The sequence below is a fragment of the Emys orbicularis genome, chromosome 10 (genome assembly GCF_028017835.1).
Source record: "Emys orbicularis isolate rEmyOrb1 chromosome 10, rEmyOrb1.hap1, whole genome shotgun sequence".
NCBI classification, from domain to species: domain Eukaryota; kingdom Metazoa; phylum Chordata; order Testudines; family Emydidae; genus Emys; species Emys orbicularis.
In genome coordinates, this window is record NC_088692.1 from 49,885,443 (window position 1) to 49,910,049 (window position 24,607).

The following is a 24,607-nucleotide window of genomic DNA, read 5'->3' on the forward strand; positions in this document are numbered from 1 at the left end:
AGCTCTGTATTTGCTGGTGCCAGTCTAGGTACACTTGCTGTTACGGAAGAGCAGGAGCCCTGCATTAGCCAAGTGTTTGGGCCACGATTACAAGGTCTTTGTATCACAATCATTCACCCATTTTATGCATCTGAGAGGTCAGACAAGCTGAAGTCAGGCAGAGCTGAGATCAGTACATGTCTCCAACTCTGCCTTTGGAAGTGAAATGAGCCAGATTAGCCCTAGTGTAATGCACAGTAACCCAGTACAGATCTCCATCTCTTTAGAGGACGTCTGTTGCTCTCCCCATACTATCAAGAATTTCCTTTAGCTCTACTGGGAGAGGCTTATACTATTAGACCTAGAGAGCCCAGATCCAGTCCCTGCAGATGACTGAAACAGGTGGTGTTACACTTGGCCAGATGGTCTCTAACCACTAGACCGGGGTGGGCAAACTACGGCCCGCAGGCCAGATCCGGCCCACCAGCTGTTTTAATCCAGCTCTCGAGCTCCCACTGGGGAGTGGTATCTGTGGCTTGTCCTGCTGCGGCGCTCCAGCCAGGAAGCAGGGTCAGGGTCCACTCCATGCGGCTCCCGGAAGCAGCAGCATGGCCCCCCTCTGGCTCCTACACGTAGGGGCAGCCAGGGGCCTCCGCTCTGCACACTACCCCCACCCCAAGCGCCGCCCCTGCAGCTCCCATTGGCCGGGAACCCCAGCCAATGGGAGCTGCAGCAATGGTACCTGCGGACGGGGCAGTCCACAAAGCCGCCTGGCCATGTCTCCACGTAGGAGCCGGAGAAGGGACATGCTGCTGCTTATGGGAGACACTTGAGGTAAGTGCCACCCTGAGCCTCTCCCCACACCCCAACCCTGATCCCCCTCCCACCCTCCTGCACCCCTTGATCCCAGCCCGGAGCACCCTCCTGCACCCCAAACCTCTCATCCCCAGCCCATACCCCCAGCGCGAACCCTCGCCCCAAACCCCTGTCCTGATCCTTCTCCGACCTTCCGAACCCCTCGATCCCAGCCCAGAGCACCCTCCTGCACCCCAAACCGCTCATCCCCAGCCCCACCCCAGAGCCCTCACCCCTTTTCACAGTGAGCATTCATGGCCCGCCATACAATTCCTATTTGCAGATGTGGCCCTTGGGCCAAAAAGTTTGCCCACCCCTGCACTAGACCCTACACTGCCGGAATAACTGTTGCAGGGCCAGTCTGCCCCGGGTAAGCTTGTGCTGAGAAGGGCAGCTGGGCACATCTTTGTTTTACAGCGGCGTGTTCAGGTGTCTCCTGGCTCAGGGGAGCGCCGGGCCCAGCAGCGGGCAGCATAGGCCCCGGGTGAGTCTGCAGGACGCTGGCAGCACGCAGGGCAGACCCTGGCTGGACGCGAGCGGGGACCTGCCCCAAGGCCGGCCGCGGGCTGGGGAGGGAATAGGGGATCTCTCCCCCCGCGGCCCCACTCGGCTTTGGGCGCTGCTCTCGGCGGGGTGGCTGGACCCGCAGGCCGGCCGGGGTGCACAGGGGGCGGAGCCTGCCCCTCATTCAAGACCCCCGCCCCGGGGCTTGACTCCCTTGCGCGCGGCCGAGGGGCTCCCTAGTCCCCGCGCGAGAGAGGCAGTGCCAGGCGGGACAGCGAAGGCCGCAGCCGAGCAAACTGGCCCCACATGGGCGCGCCCCCAGCGCAGGGGCGGGAAGAGCTGCCGGCCCCACCGCCCACCATAGCCCCGCCCTTCCCATTGAGAGGTGGCTGCGCGCGCCTGACTAGAGCGAACACTCGCCAACTGCTCCCGCCTAAGGACACTTCCGGCTCGCCCCGCCTCCCGCTCCCCAATCCGTTGGTTTAGCGCTCTGCATGGCGCGCTGCGCCACCTAGAGCTCGCCCCCTTCCATTGGGGGCCGCATGCGCAGTAGCTGTTCTAGACACGGTAAGGGGAGGAGACAACAATTGGGCCGCACTCTCGTGGTGACGTCATCGGCTCCGCTCTGAAGAGGGCGGGCGCCAGGCGCTTGTCACAGAGCCCCAGTAGCTCGCCGTGATCGTATAGTGGTTAGTACTCTGCGTTGTGGCCGCAGCAACCTCGGTTCGAATCCGAGTCACGGCATCGCTTCAATAGCGATATCACGGCATGGGGGCTCTGCCTGTTTTTTACTAACAGGCTGGAGCCCAGGCAGCATCTGCTTCTTATGGGCAGCAGCCTGGCACAGCCAGCCTGTTACAAGGTTGAGGGGCACCCTGGCACTGGGGAAGGAGGAACCCAGGCATGGCCAGCCAGTTGGGGGGCAGCTGGGCACAGCCAGCACATTATGGGGGGGCAGGGTGCTAAGGCACAGCCAGGCTGTTACCAGGGGAGGGGGAACCCAGGCACAGCCAGCCTTTTTCCTCAGGGTTCAGCTTTTTAGATGTAGTGGCTGCAGAGAGTGAGAACCAAAGACTAATTAGGAGGAGCTGGTCACGCTTTTAGGTGACTGGCTGATACCCAGCCATCTCCTTAAAGGCTTTGGACCCACATTGCTTATATCAAAAGCAATGTAACTTATAACTTTTATTAAAATACTTAAAAACAAAACCAAGAAAACATTCTGTGACCCCCAGACACCCCTGGGTGCCAATTGGCAGAGGGCACTGTGGGTGCACAGGGATTAACAGTGATCCTCTGGATCGGATATCTGCATAACAGTTCACAGAAGGGGGGCATGTGAGGTCACTACCGAGAGCCAGGCACCCACAGGTCGTCATACTCACTGCAAAGTGTCTGTGCCGATAATATTTCAGGAGTTATGTGTAACCTTTTATTCTATTTAATGTTAATCATATTTCAGTGGGTTCGGCTCTGTCAGCTACAGTGTCAAATTCAACTAGATTTAGAGTTCATAGGAACACATGAGAGCATAGGCAAATAACATACAATTACAAAGAGCATCTAGCTTTTAGTAATTTTATTAAAGTTATCAACAAAGCAATAAATGTCATAGCATATAAAATTCCTATAGATACGTATAATGAACTGGTTATACCTACAGACCTACTCACATCCTCCTAGATGGTGTTAGTCTGTTGGCCCTCTCATGGATTGACCATCAATATGGGAGTGGTTCCTGCTGGAGTTCTCCATAGGAAGCCAATTTTCCTGCTCTGGGCACCCCTTTTTATACTCAAGTATCAGAGGGGTAGCCGTGTTAGTCTGTACCCACAAAAACAATGAGGAGTCCGGTGGCACCTTAAAGACTAACAGATTTATTTGGGCATAAGCTTTCATGGGTAAAAAAACACTTCTTCAGATGCATGGAGTGAAAATTACAGATATAAGCATAAATATACTTTACCCCCGAAAGCTTATGCCCAAATAAATCTGGTAGTCTTTAAGGTGCCACCGGACTCCTTTTTATACCGTGAGTCTGTCTATACTACATTCTGCACCTATACATGAAAGTGTCAACCCTCTTTCCTATTGGTTTGTGTCCCCTGGAAACACAAGGGATCCCAAATTCTATAGGCTGGGTAGGTTTTGTCAACATTGACATACCACCTTTGTCTGTGGTTAAGGCATGTGTTAGAGACAATATTTGTTGTTACAGCATTTTATGATTTAATTTTAATCTTCCCAGCTATACTTTCGCAATATTACCGATTGGTATCTCTTTCCCATCATCTTTCGGGTTATCTCTCTGTCATTGACTTGCGCCATCATTTCTTGTCTCCAAGGCCTAAAATAGCTTAGCTAGAGTCTGGCAGGCCTTGACCTACAGGTTTTTGCGTTTCAGCTTGTCTTATTCATGTCTACTACCTAGTTCCTCTAAATATTGATCAATCTTATATTTTTATAATCCTACAAATCAACTCTAATTAACATACAGAGAATATATGTAATATAACACACTGATTAATCATAACATCACATGATAAATGGATACCAAACTAAAATCATTGGCTACATATGTGTCTATACTGGAAATGGTTTTCTTAAGATCTGGGCGTTAAGGGAGGTCACCAGGAGGTGACGTACCTCAGACATGTCCCTGTCAGGAGGTAACAGACCCTTATCTCTCTGGCTGGCCATGTGTGTATTGTCTGCCTCCCAATGGAAACCTGTTTGCATACTGAGTCAGATACCAGTCAAAAGACTGAGAAACCTACAAGAGAGAAAATCTACAGGAAAAAATCAGCAGGGGGGATGTCCTGTTTATGAATAAGGACAAAGGATGGAACACATGGGATCCTGCACTAAGGAGATAAGCTAACAGCATGTTTGTCTTATGAAAGGAAGGTCCCAGCCAGCCTGGCGGTCAAATGCTGCTAGGACTTTGGGTGAGCATTGCATAGCTTGTTAATTAAGTCGAAGTTCTTCTGGAATGCATGTTATGATTCTATTTTATATGTAACCATTTCTTTCCAATACTTCTACTTGCTATTACTTAAATCTTTGTTAAATAAACTTTTCCTTACTTTCACTATAAACCTATCCAAGTGCTATGTGAAGCAGGGCGGTGAGCTGAGGTAGAACTGGTAAGCTGGAGCAGTGACTCTGTGAATACTGCAAGTGTTCTGCAGAGGATGGACACTCCAGAGAGATGTTTGGGGGGCTTGAGGATTGGGGTGTGCCTATCGCTAACTTCTAGAGAGAAAGAGGGAGGCCTAGAAAGGAGTATTGCCCATGGCCAGAGGAGTTGGGGGGCTGACCATCTGGCAGGCACTGGCAAGACTGCCTCACGCTAAAGCCAGGTGGTAGCGAGGTGCCCCATAATGGGGTACCCCAGGAAGTGTTACACATATCACCAAAGCTCTGCTACTATTAATTCAAACTAAGAATATATGTATCAAATCAAAGTCACACTATCATCACGTTAGTTAAATCGTTTAAATTAATAATTGATCCTTATCAATTCTAAGAAAGAATCTAAGGTGGCTATCCATTTGGCTATAAATCCCAACTGAAGAATCTTACCAAAGTCAGACAGATCTTTAGTGTGGTGCTGGTCAAATAGTTTAATACTGAAACCAAATTATCTAATGTCTAAACCACAACTTCAGAGCCAGTTAGAGCTTCCTTTTTTAGTCTTCAGTTCTAGGGTGGTGGTGTGAAGAGGTGCCACACCGGCCCTGAGAGAGTTGAATTTGGCCAGCTGGGCCCAGTCAATTAAGCTGCAAACAGAGGAGACTAAGGGCTTGGCTACACTGGCACTTTATACCGCAATAAAGCCTCACAGAGCGCTCTACCTTACTCCCGGTCCACACTGGCAAGGCACGTAGAGCGCTCTGACTCCCTGGCTACAGCGCTCCTGGTACTCCACCTCCACGAGAGGGATAACGGCTGTTGCGTATTGGCTGAGACACCCCAGGGCCAGTGTGAACGAGGAGTTACGCTACAGCGTTCTGATTGACCTCCGGAAACATCCCATAATCCCCTTAAGTCAAGTGGCCTCTCTTCTCTTTGTTGTGAAATAGGCTGAGGAATGCCTTTTCAGAGCTCCGTTTCAGACAGAGGCTGCTTATCTGCAACGGGGCAAAGCAAATGTTTACTGAGTGAGTGAGTGAGTGAGTGAGAGGCAGGAGGGCTAGGGGGATCTGAACTTACAAGATAGCGTGCCGACACACTCTCAGCACTCCAAAAACCCACTCTCTCTCTCCCCACATATACAAACAACACACTCCACCCCACCCCCCTCATTTGAAAAACACGTTGCAGCCACTTGAACACTGAGATAGCTGCCCATAATCCATCGCTCCCAATGCCGCTGCAAATGCCACAAATGTGGCCATGCCCGTGCGCTTGCAGCTGTCAGTATGGACAGACTGGAGCGCTTTCCCTAGTGTGCTCTCCGAAGGCTAGTTTAACCCAAAGCACTCTACAGTTGCAAGTATAACCAAGCCTTTAGGTTGTGCAGAGCAGTAGTTCCCAGCCAGGAGTCCGGGCCTGCAAGTAGGTTTTGGGGGTCCACCAAGCAGGGCTGGCATTAGTCTTGCTAGGGCCCAGGGCAGAAAGACGAAGCTCCAATGAATGGGCTGAAGCCCAGGACCCTGAGCCCTGCCACCCGAGGCTGAAGCAACTTAGCTTCACGAGGCCCCCTGTGGCGTGGGGCCCTGGGCAACTGCCCTGTTTGCTACCTCCTAGAGCCGGCCCTGGCTTTTATATGCAGAAGAACAGTTGTTGTGGCACAAGTGGGCTGTGGAGTTTTTATAGCCTCAGAAAGAAAAAGGTTGAGAGCCTCTGGTGTAGAGGTTGCTAGTTAGGAGGCCTGTAGTTTCTCTCTATGAGGTAAGGGAGAAGGAAGGGGGATAGGAACCCCTGAGAAAGGGTTTACCTAGTAGGCCTAAGAGAAGGGTCTGACTAGGAAGGATGGAGAATAAAAGCGTGGAGAAGCACCATAGGAAGTAGTCCAGAGGGGCAAGAGCAATAAGGTTGGTGTAGCTGCAGACCTTAGCTCAGGGGTGGACAAACTACGGCCCGCGGGCCGGATCCAGCCCGTCAGAGCTTTGGATCCAGACCACGGGATTGCCACCCCTGTGGCGCTGTGGGCCCCATGCTGCTCCCGGAAGCGGCTGGCACCACATCCCTGCAGCCCATGGGGGAGGGAGGGCAGAGGGCTATGCGCGCTGCCCTCGCCTGTGGGTACCTCCCCCAAAGCTCCCATTGGGAACGGCCAATGGGAGCTTCGGGGGAGGTACCCACAGGAGAGGGCATCGCGTGGAGCCCCTCTGCCCCCCCTCCCCCAGGAGCCACAGGGACGTGGTGCTGGCCGCTTCCGGGAGCGGTGTGGGGTCAGGGCAGGCAGGAAGGGAGCCCGCTCTGGCTCCGCTGCGTGCCGCTGCCACCCCAGAGCCGCTCCAAGTAAGCAGCGCCGGGCCGGCGCCCGCACCCCAACTCCCTGTCCTGAGCCCCCTCCCGCACTCTGCACCCCCTCCTGCACCCCAACACCCTTCCCTGAGCCCCCTCGTACACTCCGCACCCCTCCTCTGCCCCAACCCCTTGCCTTGAGCCCCTTCCTGCACACCGCACCTCCTCCCACACCCCGCACCCCAACCCCCTGCCCCAGCCCTACATTCATGGCCCTGCATGCAATTTCCCCACCCAGATGTGGCCCTCAGGCCAAAAAGTTTGCCCACCCCACCTTAGCTGCTTACTACAGGCATAGGCGCCGACTCCATGGGTGCTGGGGAAAAATTGGTGGATGCTCTGCACCCACGGGCAGCCAAGCTCCCCACCCCAGTCCCCCGCCACAGCTCACCTCCACCTCCGCCTCCTCCCCTGAGCGCGCCGCGTCCCTGCTTCTCCCCCTAGTTCCCAATCCTTCCCACTGTGAAACAGCTGTTTCGTGGTGGCAAGCGCTGGGAGGGAGGGGGAACGCAGCGCGCTCGGGGAAGGGGCGGGGCCGGGGCGTGGATTTGGGGAAAGAGTCCAATAGGGGCAGGGAAGGGGCAGAGCTGGGGCGGGGACTTTGGGGAAAGGGTTGGAATGGGGGCGGGGTAGGGAAAGGGTGGAGTCAGGGCGGGGCTGGGGCAGGGGGGCGCGAGCACCCACCGGCGCCGGGGAAAGTTGGCGCCTATGACTACAGGCCCCTGGACAGGCTTGGGTTTCCCAACAGCCACTGCAGAGAGGTATTGCTTTGGGGCAGTGAATAGGAAGAGTGCCTGAGTCCTATGGGAATGACATAGGGTGGAGGGCATGAGGACTGCCTGATGCTACTTGTGGAGAGAGACTTTGAAAGATTCCCCAGGAAGGGGAATCACAGCGTAACCGGATGGAGGGCCGAGTCATGAAGCAGCCATACTGCAAAAGCAGGAGGAGAGCCAAGGGCGCCAATTAGGTAGGGCGGGGGGGGGGGCAGCTACCCCCACCCCAAATTTCATACAGGAGGTGTGCTCCCAGGTGGAGCTCTTAACTGCACATGTGAGTTCTGCAGAGAGGTGCTTCTCCCAGTTTCTGTCCCTGGGGCAAGGAGTCAGTGTTTTGTTTACAAACAGAGGCAGGGAGATTAAGATAAGAAAAGGCTGGTAATTAAATTAAGGATCTGGAAGTCCTTAAATGAATCTGTAAAACAGGAATCCCTCTGCAGGGGGGCAGGGTTGAAGAGAGAATGCAAAAGAAATACAGCCAAGCCCTCTGGGCCAAGGTTACATTCAGAAAAGAGGAAGATGTGAGGGCCATAAGTGAAAAGAAGGGGCTAAAACCCAGGGAAGGGCTAGCAGTGGTATAGAGAAGTTCCCACTCTACCTGTGGTACTTATGTGGCCCCATCACTGTAGTATCTGAGCACCTCACTTCACAGCCCCTCGGTGAGATAGAGCAGTGCTGTTATCCCCATTGTACAGATGGGACACTGAGGCACAGAGAGACCAACAATAAGATTTTCAAAGGTATTTAGGCACCTAGTGGGATTTTCAAAAGTGCCTAGAAGGTTAGTTGCTTTGTAAACCCCACTAGATGCCTAGCTGCATCTTTGGGTGCCTAAAAACCTTTGAAGGCACTAGCCTGAAATCATACAGGAATTCCAGGGGGGGAAGAGAGTAGAACCCAGGTCTCTCAGGGCTAGCTCCCTATCCACTGGACCAGCATTTCTCTCTACTGTATGCTGCAAAAAAGAGGCCTCTGATGGATGGGAGCAAAACCAAGAAGGCCAGTTCTCTAGACCCCAGCAATTGGTCCGGGGCGATTGGGAAGGATGTCATGGTTGACAGTATGAAAAGCAGCACAGAGGTCAGGAAGGATGAAGAAAGAAAGAGAATGAGAATCAGGTGAGAGGAGAACACTTAACCGCCAATGCGTGGCAGATTCTGCCCCAGGCTGAAAACCATTTTGTTTTGTGATTTTTTGTTCTGAGTTTGAGAAAAGAAAGCAATGAGAAAGTGTCGTATGAGTATCAGACGTGATTATATATCAAATTCTTAGGGTTTCAGCTGTATTCAGGCCAATTCCAGAACAAAGAATAGAAATTGCATCCACAGAGTCCATAAAGTTGACGATTATTGTCATGATTTGTATTATTCACTAGGCACGATCTGTGTGCTCAGCACTGTTCAGAATATGCCAGAAAATGTAGTCTTTGAGCCAATGCATATAAGATGTGTAACTCTGGCTCAGATGGCTCAGATATTGAAGTATGAAGTGTACAGTTATTGACCACACATGTTATCACATGTTCACTATGATGTTTATATCTATGAGTGCGGGCATTGATGGCAATAGACGTTTTATTTGATTAGGGACTAGAAGATTTGACCCTCCAACTTTCTTTCATGAGGAAGAGCTGCCCAGAGCTCCTGTGCCTGTTTATTTTCCTTTCCTGCCTGCAGTGGCCCTGATATACCTCAGAAGTCTAAATTTTTTCCCCAACTTTAAAATGTGGAATTTTCTTGGTGTTTGATTTAAAATATTCCCCTGTGAAAACTGCAACTCAATCACTGTAGTGTTGTGTTTAAGACTCTTCTCGAAAGTAACTAGCCTTTAAACAGAAGTGAAAGCAGTGTTGCCAACTTTCCTGATTTTGTCATGAGTCTCATAATTATTGTTTTCCTTAAAGCCCCAGCTCCTGGAGTCAAGTGATATGTGATGATTTCAGCTTTCATTCTTAAAGAAAAATGAAGTTTTTAGCTCTTGTGGCTATGGAGAAAGCTTCAAAATGTGACCCCAGTGCACCTTAGAGGCTCAAAAAGGAAAATGTAAATTAAAAAACCCACCAAATCTATTATTTTTACATAATATCATTATTTTAAAGCCAAACTCATGATTTTTGGTGACCCTGATTCTTGATTTTTGAACATTTGGGGTTGGCAATTCTATGAAAGTGACTTTTAAAGTGTCAGTTTCACTCCAGTTTAAAGCCATTTTCTAGTCTATTATTTGTAGTGAGGTAACACCCCTAGTGGTCCAGGTAATGCAGTATAGATTCATGGAATCTTATCCTAATAGAATGTTTCCAAAAGTTAAATGATCTATTCCAAGCTTGATGAACTGCAAAAAAGTGATAGAGAGTAATCTAGATTTTTCTACAATTGTTTCAATTGTTGTATTCAAGAGTTAGTAACAAATTAAGAATATACATTAAAATGTTAAACCTAACCAGTGCCCCTTAAGTGACTTGACACAAGGTGTCAGAACATGTTAGCATTAGAGCTGAGTAGGTCTAATATTTATTTAATTTTCTTTCTTTGTAGGAATTAGAAATTATTACCTGACAGGAGCACTGTATCTAAGTTATTATCTGCAAAAAAACAAGAGTTTTCGGGTGCTCAAGTAGCCTCTGAACTCATGGTTAAATTTGCTCCTCCCCCCAAAAAAATCTGAAATGGCACCCCTGAGGAGAGCAGCAACGGTGGAAGAAAAGAAAGGAGATGCTGAACCCAGTGGAGCTAATCGCCAGAAGGGGGAGCCACCCAGCAGTGAGTTGAGCACCCTGTGACAGGTAGCTAACATTTTCCTCCCCCCCCTCCCCCCCCCCACACACACGATCCACACCTCCAACGGAGATATTATAATACAGACTTTAACAGAATGCTCTTGATAACCAGAAGTTTCGCAACTCTTAACAGACACTGCAGATGACAATTTTGTGTCTCTCAGGACTTTTAATCCTAGGACACAGAACACATATTAAAGAGTAACTTTATTGGACAATATTTAGGGCTGTGGGGAACTTTTCTTTCTGGCACCTTACCCATCTAGATGTTATGGGTGATCCCAGGCACATGGCATGCACACAGTCATTTTCACTTTCACTCCGTAAAACTAAAGAATATGAAAAGGCTGGGTAGTCTCAAAGCTAATAAATATAGAAAAAGGAAAAATAAGGTACTTCAGATAACAGGGGGCTCATGAACTCTTCAGCTCTCATAGTCTCCTAGACTCTTGTAGAGTAGGAGATGGAGCTGCAGGCAAGGAGCCAGATGTCGATATTCTGCTGGTGCAGCGTTTCTCATTAGCAGGCCTCCTTCAGGTGCCAAGAGACTGGTCAATGGCTGGAATGGCCTGGTTGTTGATGTCATGACTTTCTTTCCCCAAGGAAACCCTGGGGATTCTGGAACATCAGTCTGGCCTCATGTGCCTTGTTGATCCACCAAGCGAGGAGGCTTCTTGGCCTTCCCTTGTACTTGCAATTTATGAGTTTCACCAGCTTTGCCTTGTAGCACCTCCCTCTAAGGTCTTTGGAAAAATCAGGTGCGAGGCCAACCTTGGAAATATGTGACTTGGTCCAATCATGTTCAGGTCATCCGTACTGATGGTCAACTTGGAAAAATCCCATTTAAATTAGCAATTTTCAAAAATATTCAGTGTTTTGCACACCACAGGTCTGTGACCCCAGGGGGCGCCACCTCAGACCCCCAAAAATATCAAAAATCCATGACAGCATTTTTGAGGAAGGTGGCGTGGTCTTATTGGGTCTTAAGGTGACATTGTGTCAACAGTTTACTGAAAGTACAGTGTAAAAATCCTGTAAAAAATAGCTAATTGGAAAAACCCTAGCAACAAAACCTGTCACTCAACATTCATTCATCCATCAGAAAAAAAATTACTTTAAAGTTTGATCAGTTTAATCATTTCCAGATTCTTCTCTGCTCATTTAAAAACAGACACGTATTCTTTCAAGATCTGGGCTATTGGTCAAACAATGTATCTTTTGGAATCTGCATCTTGATAGAGAAAAGTTACTTTGAAGCTTATCAATATGAAACTCATTTAATATATACTACACCTCTACCCCGATATAACGCTGCCCTCGGGAGCCAAAAAATCTTACTGCGTTATAGGTGAAACCGCGTTATATCGAACTTGCTTTGATCCGCTGGAGTGTGCAGCCCCGCCCCCCCTCAAAGCGCTGCTTTACCGCGTTATATCCGAATTCATGTTATATTGGGTCACGTTATATCGGGGTAGAGGTGTATTTTAATTTGATATAATTTCTGTCTTCCCATAAAAGCTGTTCTTCTCACAGAAGCACCAAAGCTGCTGTAGAAGGTGCAAGATCACTGCAGCCTCCTGCTGCAGCCTCCTAAGATGCATAGCATTGGGGGTCAGGTGCCACATAGCCAATAGTTCAAGTTTCTGTAATTTACACACATTGTCATTTGGTGCAAACACAGCAATGCTCTACATCCTGCAGTTTTATCCATGGCTCTTATGTTCTTTCTTTTTATAAATTCAATATGAAACACACTGAAACTGCTAAGGTTATAGGTTAAGCTCTCTTTTACAAGTTAGGAAATGCTAATTAACACATGCAATCTTAACTCTGTCCCCCCATTACAAATTATAACAGTCTGGTTGTATGTCCTCACCCTGGATTTCATAGAATCATAGAATATCAGGGTTGGAAGGGACCTCAGGAGGTCATCTAGTCCAACCCCCTGCTCAAAGCAGGACCAATTCCCAACTAAATCATCCCAGCCAGGGCTTTGTCAAGCCTGACCTTAAAAACCTCTAAGGAAGGAGATTCCACCACCTCCCTAGGTAACCCATTGCAGTGCTTCACCACCCTCCTAGTGAAAAAGTTTTTCCTAATATCCAACCTAAACCTCCCCAACTGCAACTTGAGACCATTACTCCTTGTTCTACATCTACAATATAACATCACACATTTTTTTCCTTCAGTCTACAGAGCCTATGAAATACCACTTTCTTAAATTCATATCTGCACATCCCATGGAATACTGAGACATCCTCTATTCAATGGCAGTTGTCACTGGGTGTATGTGCACATTGCCAATAGCACACTGGGAGGGACACTAAGCTCTGGTAGTTCAAGTTGCAGCTAAATTTCTGTTTTAAAACTGAATTTTATACCTTCTCTAAAATTCCATGCAAAGGCAGGTTGTGTTAAATTGGAATGTCTGGAAAGGGGCCGGACAAGACTTTATAAGGACATTTTGAAGTCAGTTGAACAAAGGGTTCCCAAGATAAGGCACCTTAAAAAAAAAGTCTAACCCACAGCACAGACCTCTACACCTTGAGCTAAAGGGGGGACTTCCTTTAACTAGCAGAAGAGTCTCTTATGTGGTGAACCCACTAGAGGGTGACTGTGATGCTGGCAAACCAGGTGCCATCTTATGCCAAGGTCCCTATGCCTTACTTGAATACTGACAAACACATAGCAGGAATTAGTTTTGTTCACCTATGTGCTAGTATTGTTAAAATAGGTATTAGAATTATAAAAATGTGCTTAGTGTTTAGACTTTATTGAATGCTTGCACATTGTCCCATGCATTAATCTCACTTATAACATCTGTATCCCATTGTCAGAGTCTGGGGTGCAATCCAGACCAGCAAGGGGTTGTGTCACCACCTACCTGGAACCTTGAGTGCTTCACAAATGCTTTGCTGTTGAAGTGCCCAACCTGGGGTGCTCACAACCAGCCTCTGGTCACTCCCTGAGTGTGAGCTAGACAGCCCTGGTTCAGCAGCTCTGACCCCAGCAGCCTATCTACAGCCCCACTCTGGCTTCCATCAACCTGGGCTACTACTTGCAGGGTGACCCCAACATACTCCTAGTCCTGAATTTTCCCCAAACTGTGTTCTCTGCAGTGTCCTGCCAAATCCTGGGCAGTTCAGAGAAATGATATGGTTCGTGTGTTCCTTTATAGATACACAAACACATCACAGATGATTAACTTAACTGGGGATAAGTGCACCCTTCCTTTTAAACACAGCCCTGAGTTGGCTTATGGTAAAAATGAAATACATTTGTTAACATACACCGGATTAAGTGAGTTCAAGTATAAGGAATGAAGAGAGAAAGAGTTGCGTGTAAAACAAAGCAAAATACATCTCTTTAGGTCTGAAACTTAATTTAGCAAGATACAGACTTTGTTCAAGATGGTTTCTTGCTCCAGTCATTCTTCCCAGCCCTGACTGACTTTCCCTCAGTTAGGATCTTCCACAAAAGTACAAAGTGCTGGCTTCCTGTGTCTTCTTAGGTGAAAGATCTGTACCAGAGACTTCAACGCCTCTTGGGCCTGGTCTATACTACGAGTTTAGTTCGAATTTAGCAGCGTTAAATCAAATTAACCCTGCACCCGTCCACACAACGAAGCCATTTACTTCGACATAAAGGGCTCTTAAAACCAATTTCCGTACTCCTCCCCGACGAGGGGAGTAGCGCCGAAATCAACATTGCCATTTCGAATTAGGGTTAGTGTGGCCGCAATTCGACAGTATTGGCCTCCGGGAGCTATCCCACAGTGCACCGTTGTGACCGCTCTGGACATCAATCTGAACTTGGATGCACTGGCCAGGTAGACAGGAAAAGCCCCGCGAACTTTTGAATTTCATTTCCTGTTTGCCCAGCGTGGAGAGCACAGGTGACCACGCAGAGCTCATCAGCACAGGTAACCATGCAGTCCGAGAATCGAAAAAGAGCACCAGCATGGACTGTATGGGAGGTACTGGATCTGATCGCTATATGGGGAGAGGATTCCGTGCTAGCAGAACTACGTTCCAAAAGACGAAATGCCAAAACATTTGAAAAAATCTCCAAGGGCATGATGGAGAGAGGCCACAATAGGGACTCACTACAGTGCCGCGTGAAAGTTAAGGAGCTCAGACAAGCCTACCAGAAAACCAAAGAAGCAAACGGAAGGTCCGGGTCAGAGCCGCAGACATGCCGCTTCTACGCTGAGCTGCATGCAATTCTAGGGGGGACCACCACCACTACCCCACCTCTGACCATGGATTCCGAGGAGGGGGTAATCTCAGCCATGCCTGAGGATTCTGCGGACAGGGAAGATGAGGAGGAGGAGGATGAGGACGAGGTTGTGGAGAGCACACAGCACTCCATTCTCCCCAACAGCCAGGATCTTTTTCTCAGCCTGACTGAAGTACCCTACCAACCCTACAAACCCTCCCAAGGCGTTATCCCAGACAATGAGGCCACGGAAGGGACCTCTGGTGAGTGTACCTTTGTAAATATAAAACATGGTTTAAAAACAAGCGTTTTTTAATGATTAATTTGCCCTGAGGACTTGGGATGCATTCGCGGCCAGTACAGCTACTGGAAAAGTCTGTTAACGTGTCTGGGGATGGAGCGGAAATCCTCCAGGGACATCTCCATGAAGCTCTCCTGGAGGTACTCCAAAAGCCTTTGCAGAAGGTTTCTGGGCAGTGCAGCCTTATTCCGTCCTCCATGGTAGGACACTTGACCACGCCATGCTAGTAGCAAGTAATCTGGTATCATTGCATGACAAAGCCTGGCAGCGTATGGTCCCGGTGTTTGCTGGCATTCAAGCAACATCCGTTCTTTATCTCGCTGTGTTATCCTCAGGAAAGTGATATCGTTCATGGTAACCTGGTTGAAATACGGGAATTTAATTAAGGGGACAGAGGTGGCCGTTCCTACTGGGCTGTTTGCCTGTGGCTGAAAATAAATCCTTCCCTGCAGTTAGCCAAGCAGTGGGGGGGGGGAGGGGAAGGGGCATTGGCGCTGAGCTTTTCGCGTTTGGCTAGTAGGGATCTTCCCTGATACCAGCCACGCGGTGGCGGGGGGTGGGGTAAAGCGATCATCCAAGAGAATTGGATGTGTGGTGGGGGGGTTTAGTTTGGTTTCTGCTGCTACACGTTAACACGAAAACCGCAGCACTCAACGGGCTTTGCTTGGTATGGGAAAGGAGGGCGCTGCTTTAATGAAGGTTGCAGAAGCCGAAAGACAATGGCTTACCAAGGCTGCATGCAAGCCGAATTCTGTTGCCCGGCCCTGCGTCTGTGATCTCTAACACCAAAGCCGCAGGCACTCAATATAAGATGCAAAATGCGACCTTGTACCAAAATCACATGTGCTATGTAATGTGAATAGTATTGTTCACCGTGAAAGAGTATAAGCATTGTTCTGTAAAATGTATCTTTTTAAATACTTCTCTCCCTTTTTTCCCTCCCTCCCGCAGGTGCAAATTTTTCAAGCCTCCCTCCTCCGTCCCGAAGGCTATCTCAGATAAGGTGGCAAAAAAAACGCATGCGAGATGAAATGTTCTCGGAAATCATGCAATCGACCCACGATGAAAGAGCTCATCTGAATGAGTGGAAGGACACGGTATCAAAGTACAGGAAAGATGCCAGTGAACATGAGGACAGGAGGGACCAACGTGAGGACAGGAGGGACGAACGTGAAGAGAGGAGGGACGCTCGAGATGAGACGTGGCGGCAGAAAGATCAGAGGTGGCAGCAGGAAGATCAGAGGAGGCAGGATGCAACGCTGGGGCTACTGCGGGATCAAACGGACATGCTCTGGCGTCTGGTGGAGCTTCAGGAACGGCAGCAGGATCACAGAGTGCCACTGCAGCCCCTGTATAACCGCCCTCCCCCCTCACCATGTTCCATAGCCTCCTCACCCAGATGTGTAAGAACGCAGGGGAGTAGGCTCCATGCACCCACCCACTCCACCCCAGTGGACAGCCCAAGCAAAAGGCTGTCATTATTTTGAACTTTTGAAGTGGCCTTTTCCTTCCCTCCTATCCTCCTCCCAAACCCCACCCAGGCTACCTTGTCAGTTCTCTCCCTATGTTTATAATCAATTAATAAAGAATACATGATTTTTAAATGATAGTGACTTTATTTCCTTTGAAAGCAAGCTCTGATCGAAGAGGGGAGGGTGGTTTGCTTAGAGGGAATGAGTCAATCAAGGGGGCGGGTTTTCATCAAGGAGAAACAAATAGAACTTTCACACCGTAGCCTGGCCAGTCATGAAACTGGTTTTCAAAGCTTCTCTGATGCGCAGCGCTTCCTGGTGTGCTCTTCTAATCGCCCTGGTGTCTGGCTGCGTGTAATCAGCGGCCAGGCAATTTGCCTCAGCCTCCCACCCCGCCATAAAGGTCTCCCCCTTACTCTCACAGAGATTGTGGAGCACACAGCAAGCAGCAATAACAATGGGAATATTGGTTTGGCTGAGGTCTGAGCGAGTCAGTAACGTGCGCCAGTGACCCTTTAAACGTCCAAATGCACATTCTACCACCATTCTGCACTTGCTCAGCCTGTAGTTGAACAGCTCCTGACTACTGTCCAGGCTGCCTGTGTGTGGCTTCATGAGCCATGGAATTAAGGGGTAGGCTGGGTCCCCAAGGATAACTACAGGCATTTCAACATCCCCAACGGTTATTTTCTGGTCTGGGAAGTAAATCCCTTGCTGCAGCCATTTAAACAGACTAGTGTTCCTGAAGACGCGAGCGTCATGAACCCTTCCCGGCCATCCCACGTTGATGTTGGTGAAACATCCCTTGTGCTCCACCAGTGCTTGCAGCACCATTGAAAAGTACCCCTTGCGGTTTATGTACTGGCTGCTCTGGTGCCAAGATAGGGATATGGGTTCCATCTATCGCCCCACCACAGTTAGGGAATCCCATTGCAGCAAAGCCATCCACTATGACCTGCACATTTCCCAGAGTCACTACCTTTGGTAGCAGCAGTTCAGTGATTGCTTTGGCTACTTGCATCACAGCAGCCCTCACATAGATTTGCCCACTCCAAATTGATTCCCGACTGACCAGTAGCTGTCTGGCGTTGCAAGCTTCCACAGGGCTATCACCACTCGCTTCTCAACTGTGAGGGCTGCTCTCATCTTGGTATTCTGGCGCTTCAGGGCAGGGGAAAGCAAGTCACAAAGTTCCATGAAAGTGCCCTTACTCATGCGAAAGTTTCGCAGCCACTGGGAATCGTCCCACACCTGCAACACTATACGGTCCACAGTCTGTGCTTGTTTCCCGGGCCCAGAATCAGCGTTCCATGGCTATAACCTGCCCCATTAACAACATGATCTTCAAAGCGCCGGGGCCTGCAGTTTGAGAGAATTCTGTGTCCATGTCCTCATCACTCTCGTCGCTGCGCTGCAGTAGCCAATTCCTCCTCGCCTGGTTTTGCAGGTTCTGGTTCAGCATAAACTGCATGATAATGCGTGAGGTGTTTACAATGTTCATGACTGCTGTCTTGAGCTGAACAGGCTCCATGCTTGCCGTGGTATGGCATCTGCACTGTTCACCCAGGAAAAAAGGTGCAAAACGGTTGTCTGCCGTTGCTTTCCTGGAGGGAGGGGGAGGATGTATCCAGAACCACCCGCAACAATGTTTTTGGCCCCATCAGGCATTGGGATCTCAACCCAGAATTCCAATGGGCGGAGGAGACTGCAGGAACTATGGGATAGCTATGGGATAGCTACCCACAGTGCAATGCTCCGTAAGTCGACGCTAGCCTTGGTACATGGACGCACACCGCCGAATTAATGTGCTTAGTGTGGCCGCATACACTCGACTTTATACAATCGGTTGCCAAAAATCGAATTCTGTAAATTCGGAGTAATCCCGTAGTGTAGACATACCTTCGGTTGAAGGACCCATCTTTCTCAGCTTGCAGGGGCTCTGTTCTCCTATCTGTCTAGTGCTGGATGCTAAAGATGGCTTCAGTGCTTGCTTATATCTTCCAAAGTTCAATGAGCTTGTTTCAAGAAACAGGATGATCTCATGCTGTTCTTACCTTCCTGCGGGCCTCCCATCCCCCTGTATGATTTCTATGTAAATGGGGCTTCCATTGTTTCTGATTCTACCAGGTTTAATTTACATGGGAGACAGGTGGATGGCTGTGACATTCCCTCCTGTCTGGGCAGACTGTACAGCCTAATATCGGTGAGTATCCATGATTCCTTATATAGTGTTAACACAGACATTTCACAATGATATTAATTACCAGTGCATCATTAGCTTTCAGAAGACCTCACTCTGTACACTTTTATAAGACAGTAATATTGTACACAATCAGTTGTTTGAGTTGCTTATCACTTGAGATTCAGCCCCGCCCCCCACCCCATCTTTATAAACCAGTAAACATTTGAAATGGATTCTTCTGAAAAGTAAAACCCAGACCAAAATTCTCTCTCCTGCTGGGTGTAGCTGCCATGCTGTCTTCTCCCCCACTTTTTAGTGTGAGCTTTGCTTCCACCCCTTGTTTATGGATCTGTTTATTGCTTTTATGTAAATTGAGGGTAAACACACATTCCTTTGTTTAAGATAGACTTGTTTAACAACTCCCCCTGACATACCTGGTTCACCCACACTTTAGCTATAATTCTAGTGTATAGTCATAACTCTTAATATATGTTGTGTACAACATCACACAATAATATTAATGATCAGTGAGTTATTCATTTTCAGAGGATACATCATAAGGCATATTTTGTACAAAGATTATTACAATGGTGTGTAGGGTGTGAATACAGGGGTGCTTACTGTCACAAACCTGTTATCAGTTAGGATTTGAGTGTTTGCATTGCAAGCCTCTGTAACTGTAAATCACCAGACAGGAGAAAAGCATTAACTAGTGTGAAATACTAATCTCCAACAGGAGGTGTTATCTCCTGCCCAGCAAAGAATCAAAGAGGAGACGTGCAAGTTCCCTCCATCAACTGAACTGGAAGGTCAGAGAAGGGGGGAAAGGGAATAAAAATCCTTGACAAGGAGAAACTTTATCTCTATGCTGCTTGGACTCTCGAGGACAAGGTTTTCTAGGCATAAGCAAGAGATCCCCAGTATTTTAGCCTGGGTTAACCCTGTGAGACACATAGAGCTTGCTTATTATAGAAGTTTCTATTAACTTTTGAAACTTAATATTGTAACTCATTTGTGTGTGTATGTTTACCTGTGTTAACTTTTAAATAACTGTGTTTCCTTTTTCTATATAATACATCTTTATATAGTTTATTATAGGATTGGCTACAAGCAGTATCTTTGATGTGAGATGTAAAGTGCAGTTGACCTGGGGTAAGTAACTGGTCCTTGGGACTGGGAGTGACCGGAATATTGTTGTGATTTATGTTGTAAGGGACCATCTATCACAAAGGCAAGCTTACCTGGGTGGCAAGATAGATTGGAGTACCCAAGGGAATTGTCTTTGACTCCCTGGTTAGGCTGTTATAGTGCTTGAGATTGATAATTGTTTGATAAAATACAAGAATAGAACTCAAAACCAGTTTGGGGTTTTCACCCTGGTTCCTAACAGCCTGGCCTGCTTTTGAGTCACTGCAGAATAGCTTACCAGTGATATGTAGCCACACTGAAACAGTGGGTTACACTTTCTTTCTTGGCACTATAAAAACACCCATTAGCCAAGTGGAGGGAAGAAAGTCAATGGAACTACTCACATGCTTAAAGCTAAGTGAATGAATCTGGGGTTGTGTAATCAATGAGATTGTTGGCCTTAGGATAGTGTGTAGAGAACAAGGCAAATGACTGCTAGAAGAGAAAGGGTGAAAGAACCAGCCAGGTGTCTATGGCAGGCTCTGCCAGAGCATCTATATGATGCTAAGCAAGTCTCTTAAACCAACATTTTCCCAGGTGACCACTAATTAAGTTTCTTGACAGCTAGGTGCCCAGTTTGAGAAGCTGGGGGGAGTCTGGTTTTCAGTTCAGAGCACACTCAGTTCAAACTGAAGGCACTAGGAGCTCTGGGTGCTCAGCAGGCATTGAGGAATTGAGCCTCAGCTCTTGAGGCATCCCACTTGAGCAGACACTGCAAATATCGGTCTTAATCTCTCTGTGTCTCAGTTGCCCATCTGTAAAATGAGGGTAAGAATACATCTCAGGTGTGGTGAAGATAAATCCATTGAAGTGTGTGCGGTTTGGACATTGCGAGGAGGAGTGCCAGCAAAAACCCACGAAGAAATAAAAATGTTCATATTCAGGGCAGAGTTTGCAGGGTGGGCAATAAATAAGGCAGGGGCCACATGTTGAATGAGGGAGATAAAAATAAATATCGCACAGCTACCTTGAGCTCTGAGCCCAATCCAACCTGTGCATTGAATGAGGTAGAGGTCCTGTGGAAAAAATTATATATGATCAGATAATTACAGATTGCATCATGTTGTTAGTGCTGCAGAGTGTTGCTGATGCAGCTGAGTTGTTAATGCTGCTAGTGCTGCTATTCTTGGAGCTCCGGCGTTAGCTGCACTAGCAGAGAATGAATCATGTTGGTTCAGAAGGCCTCGATGTTATTCATAAACAAAGACCACAAGCTCAGTTTGGTGGCAAAGGTGCTTGGCCAGGTTTATTGTCAGCAATGCACGGTACTAGTGCCCTGTCCAAAGGGTCACAGGGACACTGACACATGTATGCCAGTGACAAGGTAAAGGCTCGGTCAGCTGTCCCCTTGGTCAATACAAAAATGTCCCAATACTTCTCCGTTTATACACTGATACAAACAAGTTACATATGACACTGCAGATATTGTTAGTTATCACTAAAGCTGCAAATCTGTCACAGAGGTCACAGATTCCGTGACTTTCTGGGACCTCCGCAGCTGCAGCTGCCTGTGCAGCTGGCCCCAGGGCCGCCCAAGCAGCTGGCCCTGGGGCCAGCTGCACTGGCGGTTGCTGTGGCAGCCCTGGGGCCAGCTGCACTGGCGGTTGCTGTGGCAGCCCTGGGGCCAGCTGCACTGGCGGTTGCTGTGGCAGCCCTGGGGCCAGCTGCACTGGCGGTTGCTGTGGCAGCCCTGGGGCCAGCTGCACTGGCGGTTGCTGTGGCAGCCCTGGGGCAGCTGCACTGGCGGTTGCTGTGGCAGCCCTGGGGCCAGCTGCACTGGCGGTTGCTGTGGCAGCCCTGGGGCCAGCCACACTGGCCACTGCTGGAATGGCCCCAGGCAACTGGCCCAGGGGCCGCTCGAGCAGCAGCTGGTACCGCTGGCCCTGGGGCTGCCAGAGCAGCAGCGGTCCCTGGGACCACCCCAGAGGCCGTCGCAGCAGCAGTCCATGGGGGCCTTGGAGAAGCAGGCAGTGGGAGGTAGTCAGACCCCACTGCCAGAGCAGGGGCCAGTGGTTGGCCTGCAGGGCCCCCTAGAGCAGCGGCACCCCAGGAGCTGTGAAGTTTTAGTCGGGGTATTTATAGTGAAACCCATGGACAGGTCACGGGCGTGAATTTTTGTTTATTGCCCATGACTTGTTCATGACTTTTACTAAAAATACCTGTGACTAAATCTTAGCCTTAGTTATCACCTGTATATCTTGTACCTGCTAGTTTGAATAAAACATCCTCATCCATTATCCTGTCATCCCATCCTTCTGAGGGGTCGGTGTATTCCTGTACAATCTTTTGGGAATTTGTTTACGTAGGTACTTGAGAATGCTGGGTGTTCTTGTGCCATCTTCTCCAGTCAGGAATGTGCTTACTTGGTTAGCCAGTACCTGGAGTGTTACTGCTCTGCCAAGCTTGACTCTGGTTCATACTCTTAGTTACGGCTAGGGCTCCAGCAAGGCCTACATATCACACTGTTTAAATTCAGGATGAAGCAGTTCCCTTAATTTTGGTATTTAATAATGTTCTTCTAATATAGTTTTCACACAGAATTTCCTTGGTTTTGTTTTTAAGAAAAATGAATAAACAGAGAAATTCTATCATGTGCAACTATTTGTCAGGCAGTAGTAGAATGCTGGGAATCTGGGCTCCCAGACTCAGTTCCTGGCTCTAGGAAGGGAATGGTCTCAGGAGTGGTTGGTACATGGAACTTATGCTCCTGGGGGGTACGCTGTGCATTTACATAGGGTGCTTTCCCCTGTGGGCTTGTAGTGCTCTATGCAGGTAGGGAGGTGGGCAGGAGTAGCCCAGTTTCACAAACAGTCTAGCCAAGCATATGGACGTGGCATATATTCATTCAAAACGGCAGTGTGACTAAACAGACAAGACTTGGTTTCAATTTTCAGCTCTGCCAGGAGTGATCCCATGCAACCTGTTTGATCCTCAGTTACCTCATCTGCGGTGGGGATGGAGTGAGGGGATGATCCATCTCCCCTTGGAGCTTAGGTGAAGGAGGCCCTAATGGTAAGGGCTTAAAGAGCACAAAGATGAAGGGACTCTGCAGAGAGACAGAAATGGGCTTTTTGTTCTTCCTGGTGATAGAGAACAGCAGAGAAGGGTTGGGGGTGAGTGCATGTGTGTGCAGATGTGAGTGTGTGCAAGTGTATGTGATGTATGAGTGTGTGTGGATGTCATTGTGCCCATGTGTGAGTGTGTGGGGTGCATGTGTGTAAGCACTGTATGTATGAATGTGAGTGTGCCCATGTGAGTGCATGGTGTGTGAGTGTGCCCACGTGAGAGTGCATGGTGTGTGTGGATGTGAGTGCGCCCATGTGTGATGTCAGGGGCGGATATGAGTGAGGCCACATGTGAGTGCACAGAGTAGTGTAGGGGGGTCTGTGAGTGCACCTGTGTGTGTGTGTACAGTGGATATGAATGTGTGCATAGATGTAAGTTCACGGGGTGTGTGGGGATGTGACTGCACAGTGTGTGTGATTGCGAGTGTGCCCATGTGAGTGTGCGTGTACACATATGCGAGTGCGCCTGCATGCGAGTATGCCCAGGAGTGAGCGTGCAGTGTGTGTGTATGTGTGTGCGGGGGGTGCAGATGTGACTGTGCAGTGTGTACCTGCGGGGGACGGTGTGCGACTGTGTCATATGCGGGTGTGTGCGGCTGCTCCGCCAGCAGCGGTGCGGGTCCTGTGTAGGCTGCAGACAGCGCTGGGTCCGGTCCGGTCCATCCCCCGGGCGGGGGAGCGGCAGATAGGACCCACGAACACACGCACCCGCCCAGCCGCTAACGGGGGACGCGCGCGCATGCTCACAACTCTCAGCAACAAACCGCCCGAGTGCCCCAGGCGCGCGCCGAGGGAGGATTTCGTCTCTGCTGCTCCGCCCACCCCTATTTCGCACATGCGCAGTCACTGCAGGGAGCTCCGTGCGGATAGAGCACGACCCCGCCCCCTTGGAAGCAGCATGAGCTACTCCAGAGATGGTTCTTAGAACGGGCAGGGGCAAGGGGCGGAGCTACTAGTCCGCCCGCTCCATGGTGACGTCATCAGCACCGCTCTGAAGAGGGCGGGCGCCAGGCGGCTGTCGCATAGCCCCAGTAGCTCGCCGTGATCGTATAGTGGTTAGTACTCTGCGTTGTGGCCGCAGCAACCTCGGTTCGAATCCGAGTCACGGCATTACTTTCACAGTGATATCACGGCATGTGGGTGCTTGCAGATTTTTACTGGAGGGGGGGAATGCAGCCCAGCAGCGTCAGCTTCTTATGGGAGGCACCCAGGCATGGCCAGCCCATTATGGCGTTTGGAGGATACAGGGCACAGCCAGCCTGTTCCAAGGTTGGGGACAGTGCCAGTGTCTATGTCACTGGCCCATCAGTCACCAGGCCCCAGCTTGGGTGGCACTGGCCAGTCTGCACCACTCCCTGCCAGCCCCTTGCCATGGATATGGCCTGATCCCTGTGCACAGGGTGTCCCTGTGCAACTGTCCAGTTTTATGGGCTCAGGATCATCCCAAATGTTCTGGCTTTTGTACCTCAAAGGAGGGCGCCACTCCACTCCCAGCCCTCTCCTCCCCTTGAGGAGGACTGAGCGAGGACCCAGTGCTCTGCTAAAGCAGGACCTGAGCAAGGGCTATACTGTACAGAGACCTGGCCTTGGCACATCTGGGCTGCCATGCAGCTGGGAAGGGGAGCCCCTCCCAGACACCTGGGGAGAGGACTGCGTGAGCCGTTCCCAGCTGCCGGTACTATATGCCAGCTCTTGTGGCACCGACTGAACAGCGGCTGGCGCTGCGCTGAGCTGTCCTGCAGGCTCCACACCCCACTGCTTTCTGCCCATGATGACGCTGAGGTCACCAGGCACTGCCCAACTCCCTGCC

At 49.5% G+C, this 24,607-nt stretch overlaps 2 non-coding genes across 2 annotated transcripts; both read left to right on the plus strand.

The window, feature by feature from the left end:
* Window positions 1-2,010: 2,010 nt before the first annotated feature.
* TRNAH-GUG (transfer RNA histidin (anticodon GUG)) lies at window positions 2,011-2,082 on the plus strand. The gene has a single exon. It is a non-coding gene; the product is annotated as a tRNA-His (tRNA).
* A 21,753-nt stretch (window positions 2,083-23,835) lies between these two features.
* Window positions 23,836-23,907, plus strand: TRNAH-GUG (transfer RNA histidin (anticodon GUG)). The gene has a single exon. It is a non-coding gene; the product is annotated as a tRNA-His (tRNA).
* Window positions 23,908-24,607: the final 700 nt, after the last annotated feature.